The following is a 19,101-nucleotide window of genomic DNA, read 5'->3' on the forward strand; positions in this document are numbered from 1 at the left end:
CAGATCGGTGCCGGGCCGTGTTCCTCACTGTGTGCGGTTCAAAGATCTACGGTCTGATAAAGAATCGACTCATGCCTAGTGATCTAGCAGTGAAAACGTACGAGGAGTTGTGTACATTGGTACGGGAGCACCTTAAGCCAGACGACGGCATCATCATCTCAAGATACAGGTTTGATACACACGTTCGATCGGAGGGCCAGAGCGCGGCGGAATTTGTTGCCGGCCTGAGACGTCTAGCGGGACTGTGCAAATTCGGGACGGTGTTGGCAGACATGCTGCGGGACTTCTTTGTTATCGGTATCAATCACGAGGTGATCCTGTGCAAACTTCTGGCGGTGGAGGAGTTGGATTTAAAAAAGGCCATCCAGATCGCTCACTCATGTGTGACGACGGACAGGAGTCTAAAGCAAATAGCGGTGAAGAACCGAACCTCGGCAAGTACTGTAAATGCGATTGATTCAGCGTTCGGCAGAGCGGCACATGGCAGGGCCTATCCGGTTGAGTTCACGAAACCTGTGGCTGCCCAAAGTCTGCCAGCGGGAATGTATCCGACTTCTCCGTGTTGGCGTTGTGGGGGAAATCATCGGCACCAGCAGTGCCGATTTAAATCATATATAGTTGCAAAGGCTGCATCTCCAGCGCAAGTGTCCGCAAATGAGCAAGCGAGCTGCGACACACCACGTGGAGGATGAGAGTCAGACTAGCGCGGATCCGGATACGCAATCCGAGATGCCAGAGGAGGAAGTGTATGGACTGTACTCCTTCATAACCAAGAGTAAACCAATTTTGATTAATGTAAAGTTTAACAGGATACCAGTATCGATGGAATTGGACACGGGAGCGAGTCAATCGATCATAAATGAGAGGGCATTTAATAAGCTGTGGGATACTAAGACTGTGAGGCCCAGGCTGAGCCCTGTTAACGCCAAGCTGTGCACATACACCAAAGAACTGATAAAGGTGATTGGCAGTGCACAAATCATATAACGGTGCGGTTCACGAGTTACCGCTATGGATTGTTCGAGGCAATGACCCAACGCTGCTCGGCAGGAGCTGGTTGGAGAAAATCAGATGTGACTGAAACGACATAAGGGCGTTGTCATCGGAGGAAGATACATGTGCCCAAATATTGAGCAAGTTCCCCTCGCTGTTTGAACCGGGTATCGACAACTTCACGGGAGCCAAGGTGCAGATCCACGTGGACTCAGATGCAAGACCAGTCCATCGTGCAGTGCCGTATATGATGAGGGAGAAGGTCGAAATTGAACTGGACAGACTCCTGCGTGAAGGGATCATATCACCGATTGAATTTAATGAATGGGCCAGCCCCATTGTTCCTGTGATGAAAAGTGATGGCACAGTCAGAATCTGTGGAGACTGCAATGCTTCGATCAACAGGGTTTCAAAACAAAATCAGTACCCATTACCGAAGGCGGATGACTTGTTTGCGACGCTTGCCGGAGGGAAGTCGTTCACAAAACTGGACTTGATGTCAGCTTATATGACGCAGGAGTTGGTCGAGACGTCGACGAGACTTACGTACATTAACACGCAAAAAGGACTGTTTATTTACCACAGGTGCCCTTTTGGAATTCGCTCAGTTGCAGCAATTTCCAGAAGAATATGGAAAGTCTACTGAAGTCCGTTCCCAGAACCGCCGTGTTTCAAGATGACATCCTGATCACCGGTCGTGACTCCAAAGAACATCTGAACAACCTGGAAGAGGTTCTACTGCCTTTGGATAGAGTGGGACTCAGACTGAAATGCTTGAAGTGTGTCTTCATGGCACCGGAGGTCGAATTCCTGGGGAGGAAAATCACCGTTGATGGCATCAGACCAACTGACGTGAAAGCCAAGGCCATCAAGAATGCACCCAAGCTGCAGAATGTGACGGAGCTGCGTTCGTTCCTGGGTCTCCTCAACTACTTTGGTAAATTCCTACCTAAATTGAGCATCTCACTAGAACCACTGCACATGCTATTGGAAAAAGCGACAACTGGGTGTGGGGCGCATCGCAAGACAGAGCTTTCGAGCAAGCCACCAATCTGCTTTGCTCGAACAAGCTGCTGGTACATTATGACCCATGTAAACCTTTAGTTTTGGCCTGTGGCATATCGTCATATGGAATTGGTTGCGTACTCCAACAAGCCAATGAGTCGGGGAAACTTCAACCTGTCGCATATGCATCCAAAAGTTTGTCTAAAGCAGAAAGAGCCGACAGCATGGTCGAAAAAGAAGCTTTAGCATGTGAGTACGGTGTTAAAAAGATGCATTAATACCTGTTCGGTCTGAGGTTCGAATTAGAGACTGATCACAAGCCGCCCATTTAATTGTTTTCCGAGAACAAAGGTATCAATACCAACGCTTCATCCTGCATCCAAAGGTGGGCACTGACATTATCTGCCTATGATTATGTCATTCACCACAGACCTGGCATAGAGAATTGTGCCGATGCTTTGAGCCAGTTGCCGTTGCCCACACCAGAGTTGGAAACGCCACAACCGGTGGATCTAATGTTAATCGTGGATGCTTTTGAGAGTGAAGATACCCCTGTCACGGCTCAACAAATTAAGACCTGGACCAGCCAGGACCCGATTTTATTGGTGGTAAAGGGTTGCATCCTCAAAGGGGATTGGTCTGCCATACCTAAGCAAATGTGCAAGGAGGCCAAACTGTACATTCGTCGCAAAGACGAACTGTCTATTCAAGCAGATTGCATATTGTGGGGCAATCGCATTGTAATGCCCAAGAAAGGGAGAGAGAAGTGCATGCGTGAGTTACACAGCACACATCCTGGTATAGTGATGATGAAGGCCATCGCATGGTCCCATGTATGGTGGCCAGGAATTGATTCTGAGCTGGAAGCACGTGTGCATCAGTGCAACACTTGCATGCAGCTCAGCAAAGCACTAACGGAATTGCCGCTGAGTCTGTGATCGTGGCCATCCAAACCTTGGTCCAGGATTCATGTAGATTTTGCAGGTCCCTTCTTGGGCAAGTTGTTTTAGTGGTGGTGGATGCTTATTCGAAGTGGATAGAATGCATAATCATGTCATCCAGCACGTCCATGGCAACCATAGAGAATCTCAATGTCATGTTGCCATGATCAGCCATGATCTTATTGAATGATGGTGCAGGCTCGAAGGACTGAATGGCCTACTCCTGTACCTATTTTTTTATGTTTATGTTTATGTTTATGTTTGCGACACATGGTCTGCCTGACATAGTGGTGAGCGACAATGGGTCGTGCTCACCAGTCAGGAGTTTCAGGTGTTTGTTAAACTTAATGGCATGAAACATGTAAGGTCAGCACCATTCAAGCCTGCGTCCAACGGGCAAGCAGAACGTGCAGTACAAATTATCAAGCAAAGCATGAGGAGAGTAACCCAAGGGTCACTGCAGACCCGCTTGTCCTGCATACTACTGAGTTACAGGACAAGAGCCCACACAATAACAGGGGTCTCGTCTGCTGAACTCATGGTGAAAAGAGATCTTAAGACCTAGCTATCTCTGGTACACCTGGATTTAAATAATCATGTTGAATACAGAAGACAAAGTCAACAAGGGTACCACGATCGCGCAACTGTGTCACGCGAGATTTCTGTTAATGATCCTGTATATGTGTTGAACTATGGTCAGGGTCCCAAATGGATTGCTGGTACGGTCATGACCAAGGAAGGCAACAGAGTATTTGTTATTAAGCTCAAGAATGGGCAAACTTGCAGGAAACACATGGATCAGATAAAGCTGAGCCACACAGACGAGCCAGAACAGTTGGACGAAGAGACCATCGACGACCAACCAACCTACCAGCAGTCTTCAGAGGACTCAAGGGTCATCAGTGAACCCGGAATTTCCATCACGGACCTGTTCAATAAAAATGGACTTGCAATTCCTGACATGGCCACTGCCACCCCCAACAAGTCAGTCATCCAGCCACCAGCCACAACAGACTCCGCACATTCACCCGAGGCCGGAATCGAACTGAGACGGTCAACCCGGGAGCACAAAGCACCGGACCGTCTCAACCCGTGAAAGAAACTGTGATAAGATCTGAGAGGAGGGTATTGTCATGTATGTACATTCTGTTTGTAGCCACCAGATGGCGTCATTGTTGGAGGCCACTGAGCAGCACGCACATGGCGCTGCTCAGGTATAAAAGGCCAGCCATTTTGTGAGTCAGGCACTTTGAGCCTAAATAAAACAGAGCCAAGGTTGTACCTTGCTTAGTTAAACAGTACTCAGTTTGAACCTTTATTGCATGCATAACAGTTTGTAAACTTGTTTTTATTGAGAAATATATACTTTTTTCTAATTATTTTACAAGTTTGGCCATTATAGTTCATTATCTCAGAACAATCCTTAACCTACTTTATGTTTTATATATTAAGGCTTATGAAGGGGAGGGAAGAAGTATTTAACCATGATGGTCCAGCTATCATGGTGTGAGACAGGCTTGATCCTGGACCTCTGGTCTTTTCCTGACCATTAATTTTGTATGTTCATAAATGGATCAGTAGAAATGGAGGGTAGTTTCTCAATTGAATTAACTCAAAATGGTAACCAAAATTGATCACATGAATGTTGGAGGAGGGGAGGAATACAAAATTACCAAACTTTTGGAGGAGATGCATGGGTTAAATGATTACATTTCATAATAGTAATGTTTCAAATACTGTGGCTTGCATACTTTAGGATCTGCATAACTCAGTGGAAGAATGTGCAATATTAAACAAAGTCTTGCAAAGTATGGTGTCTGAAGCAAGACTGCCAAGCACATGCAATTATTTGTGATCACTGAGCCAAGCTCTGGTTACCTGGCAGTATCTGGTGACAGAACCGTTTAATGCTATGGGCAGGTTGGTAAAGTTCAAGCTGACCTCCATACTTAAATGAACAATATAAAAAAAGGACCAGAGTTCTGAGACTGTGCAAAATCTCGTTTTTCACCAAAGTACAATGAGATGAGCAAGTTGAATCTAGGCCAGAAAAAACAAAAGTGTGACTTGGTTCTATGGGAGTTTCAAGTGTTGACACAATGCCAACACTTGTCAACATACAGCTCATTATTTTTCTCTGTGATATAGTTTAATCCTCTAAACCAGGGCTACTCACTAGCTTTGACTAATTATCATGTAGTAATTCCTCCAAAGTTCTTACAACTTTTCCCTTGGGTCTTCATTTTGCCATGTTTTCCCCTCTTCCATTCCTAGGATACAGTGAGTTTTAAAAGCCCAAGTGCCTGTCTAACTTGCAAAAGTAAGTGAAAAAGGGAACTTAGCAGTATTGTACATATAAATTACTGACTTTCTGCTACCAGCGAGGAGCTCCAGCACCGGAAACACCCATCAGAAATTTATTGTGCACTTCTATTGTTTTTAAGAGTTGAAAATTGCGTGAAACACAAACCAGAATTTCTACGTGTGTTTCCAGCGAGCACAAACTCAGAAAATGTGTTGCCACGCTGGCCTTTCACTTGTGGAACCTGACCTCTAACCCATCCCAGATTGATCGGATTAAAGGGGCCCTCCTTTTTTTGCATCCCAGTAGCAACTCTGGGATTTGCCGGTAGCACTGCACCGGCACTGGGCCGGCACGTAGCCGGCGACGATGCCCTTCGCTGTGCGTGCCGACCCCTTTGTGCCCCTACGCCGAACCCCTTTGCGGCCCGCGGGGGAAATTGCCCGGCGGGTCATGAGGCCCGGCGCGAGCCGATGTACGTGTCAGCATCCGCTTCGCGTGTGGGGGCCACCAAAGGGCCTGCAGAGCGCACAGCTGCCCTCCCCTTTAACTGAAGGGATGGGACATTGTAGCGCATTAGTGTGGCACGGAGTTTCCGTATAGCACTGACCTCATCAGCGCAGTGCTGAGTTTAGCGACCGTCGCCCCGTGAGCGCTCCTCCAACGAGGTGGCGTGCCTGAGACAGCACTCTGCCTCGTTTGAGGGGCACAAATACCAATTGCACGCCGGGGGGGCAGGACTTCATAGAATCATAGAAAATTACACAACACAGAAGGAGGCCATTCAGCCCATCACGTCTGTGCCAGTCAAAAAAGAGCTACCCAGCCAAATCCCACCTTCCTGCACTAGGTCTGTAGTCCTGTAGGTTACAGCTTGTCAAGTGCATATCCAAATACCTTTTAAATGTGATGAGGGTTTCTGCCTCTATCACCCTTTCAGGCAGTCAGTTCCAGACTCCCACCACCCTCTGGGTGATGAAATGTTTCCTCATCTCCCCTCTAATCCTTCTAACTACTTTAAATGTATGCTCCCTGGTTATTGATCCCTCTGCTGAGGGAAATAGGTCCTTCCTATCCACTCTATCTGGGCCCCTCATAATTTTAGACACCTCAATTTAATCCCTCCTCAGCCTCCTCTGTTCCAAGGAAAACAAGCCCAGACTATCCAATCATTCCTCATAGCTAAAGTTTCCCAATCCTGCCAACATCCTCGTAAATCCCCTCTCCAGCCTTTCTAGTGCAATCACATCCTTCCTGTAATGTGGCGATCAGAACTGCACGCAGTACTCCAGCTGCGGCCTAACCAGTGTTTTATGCAGTTCTAATGTCTTTGTAAATGAAGGTTGATACAGTCCCTCAGAAAAGATTCCAGTAATTTGCCCACCACCGAGGCTAAACCAACTGGCCTGCACTTGCTCGGTTTATCCCTTCCTCCCTTTTTAAACAATGGTACAATCCTCTGGCACAACTCCTGTAGCCAGGGAGGTTTGAAAAATAATGGTCAGAGTCTCCGCAACTTCCTCCCTCGCTTTTTTAATGGCCTCGGAAATATTTCATCCAGTCCTGGCAATTTATCTACTTTCAAGGATGATAAACGCTTTAAAACATGCTCTCTTGCAATGCTTATCTTATCCAATATTTCACTATCTTCCTCCTGAACATCAACATCGGCATCGTCCCTCTCTTTTGTGAAGACAGCCGCAAAGTATTCATTTAGTACCTTACCCACATCCTCCGCCTCCACACATAGATCGCTATTTTGGTCCCAAATAGGCCCTATTCTTTCCTTATTTAAAGGCCCTATTCTTTCCTTAGTTATCCTCTTACTCTTTATATAACTGTAAAATATCTTTGATTCTACTTGCCAGTATTTTTTCATGCCCTCTTTTTGCTTTCCTAATTTCTTTCTTAATTTCACCCTTGCACTTTCTCTACTCTTCTCGGCTTTCTGCAGTATTGAGTTCGCGACATCTGATATAGGCTTCCCTTTTTTGCCATGTCTTACCCTGCATGCACCTTTTAATTTGGCAGTTCTACCCTTTTTCTTTGTTGGAACATGTTTACCTTGAACTCCGTGTGCCTCCCTCTTCAATGCCTCCCATGTCTCTGGCACTGATTTACCTTCAAATAACTGTTCCCAGTCCACTTTTGGTAAATCGCTTCTCGAGTAAACAAATCACTTCCTCTGCAAAATTGGCCTTGCCCCAATTTAGAACCCTTACTCCTATTCTGTATTTATCCATAATTATGCTAAAACTAACTGAAAAAAAAACCAAAATGCTCTCCCATTGTTATTTCTTCCACCTGCCCAGTTCATTCCCTAACACTAAATCCAGGGCAGTAACGGGGCGCTGCACACCAGATGACATCACGGGGCACTAGCGACCGAAGCGATAAATGTTAACGGCGGCGCAAAGCAGCCAGGAAGTTCGTGGGTGTCGGGGAATTTGCAGCATCCGGTCGGGGATCCCCTTAGCTTACAGTTACCGCCCCTCACAGGTGCTAACGGGAGGCGCAAACCAGGCCAATTTCTCCCCCATATTCTCTTCGCGGGACCCTCTTGTTTGACTTGGCAGTCGAGAAAAGGAGATGAGAGCTGTCTGACAAAATGTTGAATTTTCTTCACATTGGGGATATGGTCTCCTTGTATGCCGAAGAATCAACGGATTCACCAGCACATTAGGCCTGGTGGATGACCGGTGTGTGGTGCAGCCAGATGCTGCAGACTTGAACAATCCACCTTCAGAAATTCAGAGTTGCTTCAAGTCTTACGCTGCTAAATTCTTTTCTCACATTGGTCTCCGATCTCCTGGACTTCTCTGGACATCTAGATTACGTTTCTGCACTGGACCACACTGGATTACACTGTTAGACTTACCTGCTGTGTCTCTAACTCTGCTGCTAAAAGATTAAACTGCGGCTGAGTATCTACTGAACTGGTTCGGCTGTTTAATTTCTGCTTTGTTGGCTTCTCGCAGCTGATGTTTCATTTGCTGTCTGGTATGTCGTTCTATCAGTTTTCAGCTTTGCCAAGTTTTTGGTCACCTGCCCTAATTTCTCCTTATGTGGCTCGATGTAAAGAAAATTGTCCCATAATACTCCTGTGAAGCACTCAAAATTTAGCGTGCCCAGCAATCTCCAGTATCTCAAACAGGTGGCCATTTTCTTAATATGGGAGCCCATACAGTAATTGTTGACTCATTATTCAGCTTTTAAGGCATCACAATAAAGCTTGATCCTGTCCTCAACGAATAGCCAATGTGCTCTTTCCAGAAGGGATTGTGGGAAAGCAATTCCTTCCAATTCTTTTCCTTAGACCTGAGGCCAATTTTAGAGCCCCAGTGCCACTCAGCTGAGATCAGGGATTTAATCGTGACCTCCCTGAGCAAGGTGCCTCAGTTCCACAATGTCCATTCCATGTGTCCAATGATATATCCGGGTAAATGTGTGCAGAAATTTGAACTCTTCAGCTGAAGCTCATGGTGTGGAACAACATAGTAAGTTTTATGACTGAGAACTTTTGGCACATATCAGGAATTCACCGTGAAGGTCAGTACACCCTGGTTACTCTGCATGCTTTTCAGTCCATTTTGATTTTGATGGATTGAACTTGTGCAGCTGCAAATAGGACATGCTGGCCTTTGTACCTAATATATGCTTCCATCACTCATAAAATATACTCCAATGCCTCTTTCATCCACACTAATGCTGCAGGTTCTTCATGAACCACCATGCACAGTCAGTACAGGCTTGCAGAGTCGTTAACTGGTGTCTATTTCATCATCATCATCATCATCATACGCAGTACCCTCGAAATTAAAGGGATGGGGAAGTGCTTCTCTCGGAGGTCACAGTCAATGCAACATTTACACAGAGCACAGTGTGTGAACCTCCGCATTTGCAGTGGCAGACACACATTAGGTTACAAAAAGTTATTAGCTAAACTTTGATGGGTGCATTACTATGTCGCCAGCATCGCATTGTGCATGCTTTAGTAAGGCGGCGTCACTAGAGAAGGACTACTGGCCATGTCGGCGGCCAAAGGAGGACAGCCCCTAGATGTCAGTGCCTGGGATGAGGGATCCGGCCCGGACACCTGGCTAATGACCCCCTTCCGCAACCCCACCACAGAGACGGAGAAACGCTACAAGGAGAGGCATGCCGTCACCCGCGTCATTATCGAGCAGACGATAGGGGTGCTGAAGTAATGATTCCGATGCCTGGACTGCTCTGGAGGCAGTCTTTAATCAACAGGTCTCACTATTCATGGTGGTGTGCTGCATGCTGCACAACTTGGCCATCGTGAGGACCCAGGCCTTAGCAGTGGGGATCGCAGGCCCACCTCAGGAGGAGGAGGGAAAGGAGGGACAGGAGACTAGCGATGCCCCGAATCTCCAGCAACACGACGGGGACTCGCAGCAGCCTCGGAGGAGGCAACCTGCCAATGTTGGCAACGCCATGGCTATTCGGCAGTGGCTCACAAGGGAGCGCTTTGCTTAAATAGAGATAGCTGAGGGATGCAGCTAATAATGACCACGCATTGTGCCACGATAATGCCACAACTCTGCCACAACTGGACAGTCAGACACCAGAGGCTGAAGGAAACGGTTCAACTAACATTTTATTTGGCAAACATGCTTCAACAACCCCAAAAATCCCACACACTCCACTAAAACAAAATGGAGCACTGCCAACTTCAAAAAACACAACAGATGCTGAAATTTCCCAACATTTATACATAGGTCCCACGGGGACACATTTATTCAGTGCGTCTTCTGCTGGCATTTCCCACCCCACTGCCTCACCACCTCCCGCGTCTACTGCTCCCCCTCAATGAATCCTCTGTGCCTGCAGCAAGGCTGCTTGAGGGCTGCTGTGTGTCTGAGGGAGACAGGACGGGTGGCCTAGCACGACGCCCTGGATCAGCTCTGGGCCTGGGTGCTGACAGCACCACCTGAGAATGGGTATTAGATTGCTGGGGTGCAGACTGCGGCAGGTGCAAAGGTGGAATGGCAGTGGTGGGAGCAGAGAGAAGGGATTCGGTTCCATCTCGGCCGACTGGCTGCCAATCCCCCGCGACAGAGCCTCAGCATCCAGAGCAATCCGTTGGAGCGCGGATTGCTGGCCTACTTCGGCACCGTTATCTCCCCGTTGGACTGATGGGGAACCAAGACACGATGGCAGCAGTCAGTACTTGCGTGGCATCAATTTGACTCTGCATCAGAGCACACAGCGCGTTGATGCCACCACGCACTGACAAAATGGCAGAAAACAGGGGTAGCGTGGTCTTGGCCTGCCGTTCAATGGCTACTGCCACGTAAGCCATGGCCCACGCCATCATGTCTGGGACCCCATGGTTACTTGTGGCATCCATCATAGAAAACATAGAAAACATAAAAAATAGGTGCAGGAGTAGGCCATTCAGCCCTTCTAGCCTGCACCACCATTCAATAAGTTCATGGCTGAACATTGCAACTTCAGTACCCCATTCCTGCTTTCTCACCATACCCCTTGATCCCCCTAGTAGTAAGGACTACATCTAACTCCTTTTTGAATATATTTAGTGAATTGGCCTCAACAACTTTCTGTGGTAGAGAATTCCACAGGTTCACCACTCTCTGGGTGAAGAAGTTTCTCCTCATCTCAGTCCTAAATGGCTTACCCCTCATCCTTAGACTGTGACCCCTGGTTCTGGACTTCCCCAACATTGGGAACAATGTTCCTGCATCTAACCTGTCCAAACCCGTCAGAATTTTAAACGTTTCTATGAGATCCCCTCTCATTCTTCTGAACTCCAGTGAATACAAGCCCATTTGATCCAGTCTTTCTTGATATGTCAGTCCCGCCATCCCGGGAATCAGTCTGGTGAACCTTCTGGTGAATCTGTTGGTATCTGCCAAGGATGGGCTCGCCAGGCTCCTGCGACGCAAATGCAGACGTTGAAGTGGCCTCCACCACACTCAAAGTGCATCTGCATTGACTCCCTGGACATAACTTCCAAGTTCAGGTGTTCATCTGTCTGTCTGTGAGCAGGACTCATGGGCCAACTTACCCTCTGGAGAGCTGGCCCCCAAGCTTCCCTTCGTGCTGGCTGTTGCTGTAGGCCACTGGAGCCAGGAGCCTCAGCTTCATGCAACCCCCTGGAAGACGGCCTCTTCCACCGAGGTGGTCTCCCCACTCGCTCCCAATGAGGATGTGTCGCGCTGTGCCAGCACACTGCTTTGCACCTCTTCCTCTTCATCTTCCCCGTCATCTGTAAGCATAAAGCAACAGAAGTGCGGTTATCAGCTGGGGCAGGAAGGCAAGAAGGACGGGGGGGAGGGCATCGTTATTTTGGTTGGATCATGTTGTAAGGCATGAGGCCTCAAGGCTAAGGGGACTCCCAGAAACCACCCATCTCATTCACATACAGTCACTATCGTGCGGGGGCTCTGCCTCTCTGCCTTCCGCCGCCAAGACTGCAGCGCCCATGAGGGCAGACACTCACTCTTCCACCTCAGTGAGGCCCTAGAGGTAGGGCTCACCTCCGCCCCTGTTTTTCCGTATGTGTGCTTGGGGTTACTAGCCACCAGGTGGTGCCACTGTCGGAGGACATTGGGCTGTACGCACGTAGGTGCGGTCCAGGTATAAAAGGCAAGCCATCTTGTAATGTAATCACTTTGGGCCCTAATAAAGCAGAGCCAGGTTTGTAGCTGTGTTAGTTTACAGCAGTCAGTCTACTGTGCGCGGGTTTGACCTGCACTGACAAAAACAAAAAGTTATTGGTGGCTGCATAGGTGCTGGTGTGCCACGTGTGTGTGCAGTAGGGTACTCGCGAGTAATATGAGGAAGTGTGCATCTCTGCATTTCATCCTGCGTGACATCGCACAGTGGATGTGTGAATGGTGGGTCTGGGGTATAAGCTACTAACAATAAGTATGAAGCTTGGGCCTATGACCGCATATGAAGATTTGAAACGTGCTGCTAGGTGGGCTCAGGCTGAGTAAGGAGCGAGAAGGTGAGAGACATTTGGATGGGCAGGGCATGTCTGGTGAGGCGATAGAGAGGTCTAGGGCTGGCTTCAGCAAGGGGGAGCATTGCCTGGTTGACCTAGAGAAGGGGTAGGCACTGCAAAGTCTTTACATTGTGTGAGATACAGATGAACGTATTGGAAGGTGAATGGAAAGGGTACTCACCCTGACGACCCTGGTAAGGTCATAGAATTTATTGCAGCATTGCATCGCTGTTGTGGCTACCTCCCTCCACAGCCTTGTCAGAACCGTAGGTGGTGACCTTCGTCACCAGGAGGATTTCCTGGAGTGTATTAGGGATGGTTTTCTAGACCAATATGTCGAGGAACCAACTAGAAGGCTGGCCATCCGAGACTGGGTGATGTGTAATGAGAAAGGACTAATTAGCAATCTTGTTGTGCGAGGCCCCTTGGGGAAGAGTGACCATAACATGGTAGAATTCTTTATTAAGATGGAGAGTGACACAGTTAATTCAGAAACTAGGGTCCTCAACTTAAGGAATGGTAACTTCGATGGTTTGAGGCATGAATTGGCTAGAATACACTGGCAAATGATACCTAAAGGGTTGACAGTGGATAGGCAATGGCAAACATTTAAAGATCACATGGATGAATTTCAGCAATTGTACATCCCTGTCTGGAGTAAAAATAAAACGGGGAAGGCGGCTCAACCGTGGCTAACAAGGGAAATTAAGGATAGTATTAAATCCAAGGAAGAGGCATATAAATTGGCCAGAAAAAGCAACAAACCTGAGGACTGGGAGAAATTTAGAATTCAACAGAGGAGGACAAAGGGTTTAATTTAGAGGGGGAAAGTAGAGTACGAGAAGAAGCTTGCCGGGAACATAAAAACTGACTGTAAAAGCTTCTATAGATATGTGAAGAGAAAAAGATTAGTGAAGACAAACGTAGGTCCCTTGCAGTCGGATTCAGGTGAATTATAATGGGGAATAAAGAAATGGCAGATCAACTGAACAAATACTTTGGTTCTGTCTTCACGAAGGAAGACACAAATAACCTTCTGGAATACTAGGGGACCGAGGGTCGAGTGAGAAGGAGGATTTGAAGGAAATCCTTATTAGGCGGGAAATTATGTTAGGGAAATTGATGGGATTGAAGGCCGATAAATTCCCGGGGCCTGATAGTCTGTATCTCAGAATACTTAAGGAAGTAGCCTTAGAAATAGTGGATGCATTGGTGATCATTTTCCAACAGTTTATTGACTCTGGATCAGTTTTTAAAAATGGAGGAAGAGAGAAAGCCAGTAATTATAGACCGGCTAGCCTGACATCAGTAGTGGGGAAAATGTTGGAATCAATTATTAAGGATGAAATAGCAGCGCATTTGGAAAGCAGTGACAGGATCGGTCCAAGTCAGCATGAATTAATGAAGGGGAAATCATGCTTGACAAATCTTCTGGAATTTTTTGAGGATGTAACTAGTAGAGTGGACAAGGGAGAACCAGTGGATGTGGTGTATTTGGACTTTCAAAAGGCTTTTAACAAGGTCCTATACAAGAGATTGGTGTGCAATATCAAAGCACATGGTATTGGGGGTAATAAACTGACGTGGATAGAGAACTGGTTGGCAGACAGGAAGCAGAGAGTCGTGATAAACGGGTCCTTTTCGGAATGGGAGGCATTGACTAGTGGAGTGCCGCAGGGCTCAGTGCTGGGACCCCAGCTCTTTACAATATACATCATTGATTTGGATGAAGGAATTGAGTGTAATATCTCAAAGTTTATAGATGACACTAAACTGGGTAGCGGTGTGAGCTGTGAGGGAATGCTAGGGGACTGCAGGGTGACTTGGACAGGTTAGGTGAGTGGGCAAATGCATGGCAGATGCAGTATAATCTGGATAAATGTGAGGTTATCCACTTTGGGGGCAAAAACGCGAAGACAGAATATTATCTGAATGGCGGCAGATTAGGAAAAGGGGAGGTGCAACGAGACCTGGGTGTCATGGTACATCAGTCATTGAAAGTTGGCATACAGGTACAGCAGGCAGTTTAGAAGGCAAATGGTATGTTGGCCTTCATAGCTAGGGGATTTGAGTATAGCAGCAAGGAGGTCTTACTGCAGTTGTATAGGGCCTTGCTGAGGCCTCACCTAGAACATTGTGTACAGTTTTGGTCTCCTAATCTGAGGAAGGACGCTCTTGCTATTGAGGGAGTGCAGCGAAGGTTCACCAGACTGATTCCAGGGATGGCTGGACTGACATATGAGGAGAGACTGGACCAACTGGGCCTTTGTACATTGGAGTTTAGAAGGATGAGAGTGGATCTCATAGAAACATATAAAATTCTGACGGGACGGGACAGGTTAGATGTGGGTAGAATGTTCCCGATGTTGGGGAAGGCCAAAACCAGAGGACACAATCTTAGGATAAGGGGTAGGCCATTTAGGACTGAGATGAGGAGAAACTTCTTCACTCAGAAAGTTGTTAACCTGTGGAATTCCCTGCCGCAGAGAGTTGTTGATGCTAGTTCATTGGATATATTCAAGAGGGAGTTAGATATGGCCCTTACGGCTAAAGGGATCAAGGGGTATGGAGAGAAAGCAGGAAAGGGGTACTGAGGGAATGATCAGCCATGATCTTATTGAATGGTGATGCAGGCTCGAAGGGCCGAATGGCCTATTCCTGCACCTATTTTCTATGTTTCTATGTTTCGTCCCCATGCAAGCTAGAGGGTATTCCAGCGACTCTCCACTGCCTCCAGCAAGGCATCAAGAGTGGTGGGGAGAAGTGGGGAGATTGCTGGTATCCTCTTTGCTCCTCCATTATCACGCTCTGAAGACACTGTGGAACTGGAGCTGCTCATGCGCTAAACATACTTTGCCGTGTCTTTAGAAACATAGACACATAGAAAATAGGTGCAGGAATAGGCCATTCGGCCCTTCGAGCCTGCACCACCATTCAATAAGATCATGGCTGATCATTCCCTCGGCACCCCTTTCCTGCTTTCTCTCCATACCCCTTGATCCCTTTAGCCATAAGGGCCATATCTAACTCCCTCTTGAATATATCTAACGAGCTGGCCTCAATAACTTTCTGTGGTAGAGAATTCCACAGGTTCACAATTCTCTGAGTGAAGAAGTTTCTCCTCATCTCGGTCCTAAATGGCCTACCCCTTATCCTTAGACTGTGACCCCTGGTTCTGGACTTCCCCAACATTGGGAACATTCTTCCTGCATCTAACCTGTCCAGTCCCATCAGAATTTTATATGTTTCTATGAGATCCCCTCTCATTCTTCTAAATTCCAGTGAATACAAGCCCAGTTGATCCAGTCTTTCTTCATATGTCAGTCCCGCCATCCCGGGAATCAGTCTGGTGAACCTTCGCTGCACTCCCTCAATAGCAAGCAAGTCCTTCCTCAGAATAAGACTCGGATTTTTCCAGGATCTGAATCGGAGTTTAGTGCATGCGCAAAATTTAACGACCAAACATTCGTTGTGGCCCCCCGTAGCTCTGGTGTGCAGCGGCTGATTTAGTGCCCCTGTCAGCTCCTCGATCAATTCTGATGAATTTCTGGGCGGGAGGTGCAAACCTTTTCAAGGTGCTAAAAGTACTGCTCCGCCAGGATTAACGCCACAACAGTGATGCGACCGAAATTCTCCCCCCAAGGCTTTGTGGGAATTTGGTGTGATATAATATAATCTAGAGTATAAACAATAGTTGGCAAAATAATATGAAACATATGCATTTCAGGTTTAAGAATGTTAAAAAAGCTTTGTTCAAAATTTCATTGTTGGTTTTATATGACCTTTTGCACAATTTGCTTTTAGCTGAATAAGGGATTCTTCGGAACTTTCTTTCCCAGATTGTTTCAATCAGTGATTTGCTGGAAGAAAAGTCTTTGCACCTGAAAACGTTTAAAGATGGTTAACTGAGCTCACTCCATCAGCCGGTCCAGGCAGCGGGCGGTCGAGGGGGTCGTTCAACCTGACTGCCTGCCTCTCTTCCGCTCTTACATCCGGTCCAGGGTGTCCTTGGAGATGGAGCACACGGTGTCCACCGGTACGCTCGCGGCCTTCCGCGAGAGGTGGGCACCGGAGGGACTGGAGTGCATCATCACGCCCGGCAACCAAATTTTAATTTGATTTTACGTTTTAAAGTTAATTTGTTTTAATTGCCGGTGCTTTTAGTGTCCCCCTTCCCTTTTATAGGGGGCACTGGGGAAAATTGTTATTCTAGTGCCCAAAAAAAAAAAAAAAAAAAAAAAAAAAAACACAAAAAAAAAAGGGGGGGAAAAAAAAAAGGGCCTTGTAAATGTCTGGAGTGTCACCCAGGTCGGGTGGCACCGTTTAATGTCTTTATGTTTTGCAGGTAAACTCAAAAGAGTTAACTGAGCTCACTCTTGTCTGCTGGCACATTGAGTCCTATTGTGCAAGTGACTCATATTATCAGGTGCTGAGGCCTGATGTGCGCCTGCTATGCATCGCGTACCATGATGTGGTGCAAAAGTGCGTGTGGCGCAGAAGGCCTGAAGGCCTCAATGCTGTTGAACACTGACAGCACAAATGTCAAAAAAAAATTGGGCATGGTCCCTTTAAGGAAACCAGCTGGTGAAGCGTCGTCAAATGACATCATCAGACCCGCTTCCTTCAATTGGCCGGGAAACACGCTGGGTGGGCTTAATAAGCCCAATCAGGGGAAATTATTTTGGACCGCGCGCTGGAGCCAGCAGTGAGGCTGGGACCGGCCACCGACGTCGCCCATCATGGACCCGCTAAAGTTGGTAAAATTCAGCTCTATGTATTTAAGCCACAATATTTTAAAAATAACATAAAAGAATGGCCCAAAAATTGCAATCTCTCTGGGTGCGTGCGACGTGCGAAGAGGACTTGCAAATGCCGATTCTCGACGGGTGGTGCGTATGCGGCGAGAACCGGCTTTTGCGATCTGTCGAAATGTCTTCTGACAAATCGCACGCATCCCCCGCAGGAAAGACATTTGCGGGCGGAGATTTGGGCTATTTGCCCAACTCCTGCCCAGAGAATGTCCTTCAAACTCATACGCCTGGTAAAAGCAGGCGCATAGCTTACTTTTACCAGCGTAAGAGTTTTAAAACATAGAAAAATTAAATGTTATTACTTACTTTTATATTAAAAACCCTGTCTATGAAGGTAAGTTTGTTTTTAACACTATATTAAAACATTTTTTTTTTAAATTTCAAATAAATACGTTTTGTCTAAAACATTTAATTTAATGCGATTTCATTCATTTAAAAAAAAGTGTTACCTTGAACTGATGAAAGCTCTCTTGAACTGAAGCCAGATAAAATGGTCTTCTCATGGCTTTCATTCCACCATCTTTTATTTATTTATGTTTGTTTTATTTGATGTTGGGGATATTCTCATTTATAATAATGGAAGCTCAGAACTCTCATTACTATGAGTGAGAATACTACATTGTGATTGGTGGTCCAGGCCCACGTGATCCCAGGATACGCATATGATCCTGGAAGACATGTTCCCGTACGCTGGACTGCAAACTGGGCCTCGGAGTGCAATCCTACAATGCTTCCGGGCCCACCAGGTATATTCGTTAAAAAAACTTTCGTCACAAGAAGCCTCTGACTGCAATTTCCCCCCCGAATATTTTAATATACAAATAAACTTTTTCTATTCACAGTGTTATTCTCGTCTACATCTTTCCTTTCTCAGCATATTTTCACATATTTCCCAAACCTATCTATCAGAGGAAAGTACAGGGCAATGGGTAGAAGGCAGGGAAATCGGATTCAATTCGGATTGCTCTGGCAAAGAGCTAGCACAACTACAATGGGTAGAGTGACCTCTGCAGAACGCCTGGATGCAGATCGAGGAAAATTTCCCTTAATGTATTAAATGGTGTCAAAATGTGCCATTATGCCATTTGTGCAAGAGGTTCATATAACAAAAGTGGAGTACAGTTTTCTTGGTTCCTTCCCTTCCCCAAATAGAACAGAAATGGCATAGCTCTTTTTCATGAAGACAGTACCCCTTTAAAATATACGACAAAGCCCAGACGGTGGAATGAAAGCCATGCAGTCCGCGAGCAGACCATTTATCTCGCTTCAGTTCAAAAGAGCTTTCGTCAGTTCAAGGTAACAGAAATAGTTAATCACACAACAGTGGACCAGAATTACAGGCAATTACTTTAAATAACTGTCTGCGATTGCTTTGTCTGCATATTTTCACAAAATATATTATTAGAACTTCAGCTCTTCAAATTGTTTTCCATATATCATCATCATAGGCAGTCCCTCGAAATCGAGGAAGACTTGCTTCCACTCTAAAAGTGAATTCTTAGGTGACTGAATAGTCCAATGTCACAGTCCCTGTCACAGGTGGGACAGACAGTCGTTGAGGGAAGGGGGTGGGTGGGACAGGTTTGCCGCACGCTCCTTCCGCTGGCAGCGTTTGATTTCTGCTTGCTCTCGGCAATGAGACTCGAGGATCTCAGCGCCCTCCCGGATGCTCTTCCTCCACTTAGGGCGGTCTTTGGCCAGGGACTCCCAGATGTCAGTGGGGATGTTGCATTTTATCAGGGAGGCTTTGAGGGTGTCCTTGTAACGTTTCCTCTGCCCACCTTGGGCTCGCTTGCCATGTAGGAGTTCCGAGTAGAGCGCTTGCTTTGGGAATCTTGTGTCAGGCATGCGAACAATGTGGCCCGCCCAACGGAGCTGGTCGATTGCGGTCAGTGCTTCAATGCTGGGGATGTTGGCCTGATCGAGGACACTACTGTTGGTGCGTCTGTCCTCCCAGAGGATTTGCAGGATCTTGCGGAGATATCATTGGTGGTATTTCTCCAGCGATTTGAGGTGTCTACTGTATATGGTCCACGTCTCTGAGCCATACAGGAG

General features: G+C 46.9%; 1 protein-coding gene across 1 annotated transcript in view; it reads right to left on the reverse strand.

Moving 5' to 3' along the window:
• Positions 1 to 11,338, reverse strand: part of ppp1r3cb (protein phosphatase 1, regulatory subunit 3Cb) — a 97,740-nt gene extending 86,402 nt beyond the window's left edge. Inside the window, exon 1 of the mRNA XM_070876947.1 lies at positions 11,294 to 11,338. The gene's annotated coding sequence lies outside the window, so the exon portion shown is untranslated. The remainder of the gene's footprint in view (positions 1 to 11,293) is intronic.
• Between the last annotated feature and the right edge of the window lie 7,763 nt (positions 11,339 to 19,101).

Source organism: Pristiophorus japonicus, chromosome 3, assembly GCF_044704955.1.
Source record: "Pristiophorus japonicus isolate sPriJap1 chromosome 3, sPriJap1.hap1, whole genome shotgun sequence".
In the NCBI taxonomy this organism is placed as follows: domain Eukaryota; kingdom Metazoa; phylum Chordata; class Chondrichthyes; family Pristiophoridae; genus Pristiophorus; species Pristiophorus japonicus.